Source organism: Macaca fascicularis, chromosome 14 (assembly GCF_037993035.2).
Source record: "Macaca fascicularis isolate 582-1 chromosome 14, T2T-MFA8v1.1".
Taxonomy (NCBI): Eukaryota; Metazoa; Chordata; class Mammalia; order Primates; family Cercopithecidae; genus Macaca; species Macaca fascicularis.
Genome location: NC_088388.1, coordinates 100,783,694 through 100,790,704, shown reverse-complemented (window position 1 = coordinate 100,790,704; position 7,011 = coordinate 100,783,694). Strand labels below are relative to the sequence as shown.

At 38.9% G+C, this 7,011-nt stretch overlaps 1 pseudogene; it reads left to right on the top strand.

The window, feature by feature from the left end:
• Window positions 1-529: 529 nt before the first annotated feature.
• On the top strand, window positions 530-4,659 carry LOC102141077 (plastin-1-like; annotated as a pseudogene).
• Window positions 4,660-7,011: the final 2,352 nt, after the last annotated feature.

Sequence of the window (7,011 nt, the reverse complement as noted above, 5' to 3'; positions counted from 1 at the left end):
ATTGATATCAAGCACTATACCAGATGCTGAAGACCCAGAGATAAATAAGAAAAAAAGATTTTCTGCCCCAGAAGAACTGATAGGCTACTAGAGAACAGAAAAAAGATAAATTACAATCCAGTGTCTTAAGAACCTTAGCACGACTGGATTTATTTAAGCTGATTCATTATTGTGCACTGCAGTTTAAAATGATGCCTAGATGTAAGCAGCTAATGGGGGTTTTCTCAGCTTCCTTTTAAAAATGCCCATCCAGTCACCATAAAGGAGGAAAACTGACAACATCACTTAAAGTTAAGACTTAGGGGAATGATGGATAAGAAGTCAAAGTTTGTGATTCTGTTTCTGACCCCTTGAGAAGGGAGGCCTTCTCTTCAGCTGTGGGTTTGATGCTTAAACAAGATAGTGAATGTGAAAGCAGCTAGTAAACTACAAGATAAAGAGATATGAAGACCTGATGGTAGTCTTTCCTGTCCAAAGTTGGAAACAGTACTACTACCATTTCTTGGGAGGAGCTTGAAGAAGTAAAAGAAGTGTTTAGTGGGATTATTCACAATAGTGGGTATGTCTGCGACTGTGAACTCCAAGACCTGTTTAATGAAGCAAGCCTTCCTATGCCAGGCTACAAGGTATATGAGAAAATTCTAGCAGTTGCTGACAACAACCAACATGGCAAAATCAATTTGAAGAATTTGTGTCACTGATGCAAGAATTAAAAAGGAAAGATATTAGCAAAACATCCTGAAAAATAATGAACATGAGGCAAATAATTACTGCTGTGAGAGGAACTTCATCTATTTCCAGTAAGGGCACACAACATTCATATCAGGGGGAAAAAGGGGCTTTTGTTAACTGGATAAACAAAGCCCTGGAGAATGAACCTGACTGTAGTCTTGTAAATGAAGCATCTTATACCCATGAACTTCAATGATGGCAGTATCTTTAAGTTACTTGCAGATCTCATCCTTCTTTGCAAAATGATCAATTTATTTGAACCAGATACAACTGATGAAATAGCCATTAATAAAAAGCTCACCACTTTCACTCTTTCTGAAAGTTTAAACCTAGTCGATATGATTTAGCTCTGTGTCCCCACCCAAATCTCACCATGAATTATAGTTCCCATGATCCCCAAGTGTCATGGGAGAGACCTGGTGGGAGGTAATTTAATCATGAGGGCAGTTATCCTCATGTTGTTCTCATGATAGTGAGTTCTCAGGGGATCTGATGGCTTTATAAGGGGCTTCCCCCCTTTTGATCTGCAATTCTCCTTCCTGCCATCATGTGAAGAAGGATGTGTTTGCTTCTCCATCCACCATTCACCATGACTGTAAGTTTCCTGAGGCTTCCCCAGCCCTGTGGAATGGCAAGTCAATTAAAGCTCTTTCCTTTATAAATTACCCAGTCTTGGGCATTTCCTTAAGGCCATGTGAGAATGGACTAATACAATAAATTGGTACTCGATAGTGGGACACTGCTGTAAAATTACCTGAAAATTTGGAAGGGATTTTGGAACTTGGTAACAGGCAGAGGTTGGAACAGTTTGGAGGGCTCAGAAGACAGGAAGATGTGGGAAAGTTTGGAACTTTCTAGAGACTTGTTAAATGGCTTTGACCAAAATGCTGATAGTGATATGGACAATGAAGTCCAGGCTGAAATGGTCTCAGATGGAGATAAGGGACTTGTTAGGAACTGGAATAAAGGTGACTCTCAGTATGTTTTAGTAAAGAGACTGGCTTCTTTTTTTTTTTTTCTTTTTGCCTCTTCCTTTGCCCAAAGATCTCAAAGATCTGTGGAATTTTGAACTTGAGAGAGATGATTTTGGGTATCTGGCGAAAGAAATTTCTAAGCAGCAAAGTGTCCAAGACGTGACTTGGATGCTGTTGAAAGCATTCAGTTTTATATACTCACAAAGATATGGTTTGGAATTGGAACTTATGTTTAAAAGGGAAGCAAAGTTAGGAAAATTTGCAGCCTGACAATGTGATAGAAGAGAAAAACCCATTTTCTGAGGAGAAATTCAAGCAGTCTGCAGAAATTTGTATAAGTACTGAGGAGCCAAATGTTAATCACCAAGACAATGGGGAAAATGTCTCCAGGGCATGTCAGAGGTCATCCCAGCAGTCCGTCTCATCACAGGCCCAGAGCCTCAGAAAGGAAAAATGGTTTCATGGGCCAGGACCAGGTCTTTGCTGCTTTGTGCAGTCTCAGGGCTTGGTGCCCTGTGTCCCAGACATGGTTAAAAGAGGCCATGGTAGAGCTGAGGTCGTGGCTTCAAAGGGTGCAAACTCCAAGCCTTGGTGGCTAACGCATGGTGTTGGGCCTGAGGGTGCACAGAAGTCGAGAATTGAGGTTTGGGAACCTCTACCTAGATTTCAGAGGATGTGTGGAAATATCCGGATGTGTAGGCAGAAGTTTGCTGCAGTGGTGGAGCCTTCATGGAGAACCTCTGCTAGGCCAGTGAGAAAGGGAAATGTGGGACTGAAGCCCCTACACAGAGTCCCCACTGGGGCACTGCTTAGCAGAGCTGTGAGAAGAAGACCACTGTCTTCCGGACCTCAGAATGATAGATCCACTGGCAGCTTGCACTGTGGGCCTGGAAAAGCCACAGAGACTCAACACAAGCAGTCAGGAGGGGGACTGTGCCCTGCAAAGTCACAGGGGCAGAGCTGCCCAAGGCTGTGGGATCTCATCTTTTGCATCAGCATGCCCTGGATGTGAGACATGGAGTCAAAGGAGATGATTTTGGAGCTTTAACATTTGGCTTCCCTACTGGATTTTAAACTTGTATGAGGCCTATAGCCCCTTTGTTTTGGCCAATTTTTCCCATTTGAAACAGGTGTAATATGCCTGTACCCCCACTGTATCTAGGAAGGAAGTAACTTGCTTTTGATTTTACAGGCTCATAAACGGAAGGGGTTTGCCTTGTCTCAGATGAGATTTTGGACTTGGACTTCTGAGTTAACCAGAATGAGTTAAGACTTTGGGGGACTGTTGGAAGGGCATGATTGTGTTTTGAAATGTGAAGACATACAATTTGGGAGGGGCCAGGGGTAGAATAATATGGTTTGGCTCTGTGTCCCAACCCAATCTCACCTTGAATTGTAGTTCGCATAATCTCCTCCTGCTGTGGGAGACATCTGGTGGGAGGTAATTTAACCACGGGAGCAGTTACCCTCATGCTGTTCTTATGATAGTCAGTTCAAATGAGATCTGATAGTTTTATAAGGGTCTTTCCCCGCTTTTGCTTGGCACTTCTCCTTCCTGCTGCCATGTGAAGAAGGATGTGTTTGCTTCCTCTTCCACCATGATTGTAAGTTTCCTGAGACTTCCCCAGCCGTGTGGAACTGTAGTCAATTAAACCTCTTTATAAATTACCCAGTCTTGGGCAGTTCTTTATAGCAGCATGAGAATGGACTAATACACTGGACACAAATTCTGTCTCAACCATTGGTTGTACAGGGGTCAACATCAGTGCAAAGAATCTCAAGGAAAACCTCATTTGGTCTTAGGACTTCTCTGGTAGATCATCTAAGTTGGACTTTTTGATGAGATTTCTAGGAATGAAGCTCTGATTGCATTGCTAAATGAAGGTGAGGAACTAGAGGTGCTGATGTAGCTTTCTCCTAAGGACTTACTACTGTAATGGGTGAACTATCATCTGGCTGAGGCAGGATGGTGTACCATCAACAACTTCAGCCAAGGCAATAAGGATTCAAGAGCCTATTTTCATCTGCTTAAACAAATGGACCCTAAAGGTTACTGGGAATATGGAATTTCCAGTCCATCTTCAGGATTTCATAAGAAAAATGATCTGAAGTGTGCTGGACATATGCTTCAAGAAGTAGATCAACTTGGCTGCAAACAGTTTGTTACTCCTGCAGATGTGGTTTCAGGCAATCCTAAACTTAATTTAGCTTTCATAGTTAATCTGTTTAATACCTATTCATGCCTACACAAGTTGGATAATAATGACATGAATATAAACTTATTGGAGGCAGAGAGCAAAGAAGAGGGGACATTTCAGAACTGGTGAATTCCTTGGGAATGAATGCATACATTTATCATTTGTACAGTTACCTTGCAGATGCTTTAGCGATCTTTCAGCTCTATGATATGATCTGAGTCTCATTCAACTGGAGCCATGTTAACAAACCCCCTTATCCTGCCCTTGGAGAGAACATAAACATTGATAACTAACCATGCAGTGGAACTTGGGAAGAATAAGGCCAAATTCTCCTTCATTGGCATTGCTGGGCAGGACCTAAATGAAGGGAATTCAGTGTTTATTCTGGCGTTGGTTATGGCAGCTGATGAGAAGGAGTGCATTGAATATGAACAAAGCCAAATTCTCCTTCGTTGGCATTGCTGGGCAGGACCTAAATGAAGGGAATTCAACATTTATTCTGGCATTGGTTATGGCAGCTGATGAGAAGGTACACATTGAATATGTCATCAGATCTTGGAAAGGGTGAAAGTGTACTTTTTAAAGTGCAAATAAAAATACTTTTATTTCCAGCTTCAAGATATGCCACTTCAGTTGCTTGTGAGATCAGTGCCCAGATATATGCATTACGTGTTGACCTTGTGGAAGTGAAACCAAAAATGGTTATGTCAGTGTTTTCTTGTTTAATGGGAAAAGGACTGAACAGAATAAAATAATGAATCATTTAATATTTTTTCTGCCACATTAAATACATCGAATGCCCCGCAGTTTAAAGAATTTTGAAATGCAGTGGGTATAAAACTAGGGATTATTTGTGTGCCCAAAATAGTTATATATTCATTAATGAATTCAATATTCTGTTCATACTAGTTAGAACTTGTCAACCTTTTTGGATAACAGTTAATTCACCAATTGATACTGATAATAGAATATGTTCATTTTCAAGCTCATACTTCATGATTAAATTATTTCTGTTTCTTGAAAATCTTATTAAAATAAGACAAATTCATTCTATTTCATGGTTCAAAAAGATGAATACAAAAAAGCTTTTACAGGTTCTGCTGCAAAATGTGTTTTGATTTTTTTGTTTTACATAATTTTGATCATAACTGTATTTGAACTCATAATTTAGTTTAATCCTTTTGTTTTCTTCCTCCAACTATGTAAAGTGGTCTAAAAACACTTTTCTGTAAGTTTTTATATTGTCTAAAACCTTGAAGTGATGTGTATTATTCATTAATATGAAACTTTTTTATATATGAGGACTAATTATTGAATAAACTTCAAAGTTTGCTCTCTTAAAAAAAAAGACTTAGGGAAAACCTAACGCCAGAATCTGGTTGCAAGTCCCACTGATTCTGAGGGAAGTGATGCTGGACTGAGGAGGACACACACAGGCATGGCTTCTGGAGCAGAGGCTACTGGAGGACTGCATGAAGACACTGTTACCCCTCCAATTGTGTGTCCTGGGTCCTTGATTTGTTCCTGTAGGAAACATGGCAGCTGCCTTCTCTCATGGGCCAGACTAAGCTCTTCCTCTTTCTCTCTTTCTTTTTCATATTGGCTCTTTATTTTATAGTTAATTATGAAATATTTCAAAATACAGAGAAGTATATACAGAAAAAACTATAACAGAAATTTATGTACTTACACCTAGATTTTAGAAAGGCATGAAATCATTTTTTAAAAAGTGTTTAGCATGTTTATTGAAAAAAGTTAATAGAAAACAATTAAAACATTTGATTTTCCAGATTCTCATTAAAATTCAATAGTAATTTTTAGGATTTGTGAATATTATTGTTATTATTAATTTTAGGGACTGGGTTTTTGTCTGTTGCCCAGGCTGGAGTGCAGTGGAAGCCTCAAATCTCCATAGCATTCGTTCTCTCCATTCCTAGAGGTAACCACTAACTAAATTTAGCATCTATTCTTATTTTATATGTTTTTAAATTTTTGATATTACTTTTAATACATAGGTTTATGTGCACAAAATATATATTATTGCTTCCTGTGTTTCCAAAATAGACATGAATTGAATCATGCAGAAATTTACATTCTTTAAAAACTGTTCTTATTCACTCTATTTTCAATATTTGTCTTTGTCAACCTGTGCAAGTCTTTTTGTATTTCTACACTTACATGGGTTTTTATTCTATTAAAAAGCCATGCTTTGTCTATCTCCTCATCTATCAGGCTCTTGAGAGCTCTTCTTTGTCCTTTCCTGTACTTTTCTACCTGGAAGGGAGGTTGACTTTTTCAGAATATATCACCTGCCTTCCTCTGCTCTTTTCCTTTTGGTTGGATTCAGGAAATGGGAGGTGCTAGCTGGAGAGCAAAATGTAGAAACAGATAAAAATCATAGTATTTATTTGCTGTTTATTTCCTTTCAGGCCAGGTATCTACTCAGGCCATCTTCTTCCATAGCTACAGCTCTCAATGGGTTGTGGAAATGGCACAACACCTTTTCCTTACCCTTCAGGCTAGTGAAGGTGATGGCTTCCTATTGCTGTCAGTCCCCTGTGCTTCTTCACCCCTTGTTGGATCCCTAATCATGTTCTTGCCTCTGTCAATAGACTTTTCATGAACTCTTATCAATAATCCCTTTGAGTGTGTCATCTGGTTTTCTGCCAGGACCCTGACTATTGAAACTGGTTACAAATAAGTATTCTAGCAATGACTAGCAAGTAGGACAGAAAGATGTCTCAGGTGCCAGGGCAAATCTTTATTATTGTATAGGCACATGTATGTTGTATAATGGGTGCTTTGATTTATATACACCTATTTGCTTTTGTACATCAGCTGTCTATATTATGTCCCTTAATAATATGTAAGCAAATCTTATTTGAGAAAAAATAAGCTGCCATGGGACATGAAAAGTAGAAGTGACTGAATTATGCTGCATGCCACATTCTTGAAAGGCTAAGCATTATTTAAAAATCAATTTCTAAATTAATTTATAATGAAATGCCTATAAAAATCCCATTAGGCTTTAGAGTAATTTTGAATGTGGTAGTGATTTTAAAGTACTCCTGAAGAATAAACAAGTAAAAGTAGCTAATAAAATTTTG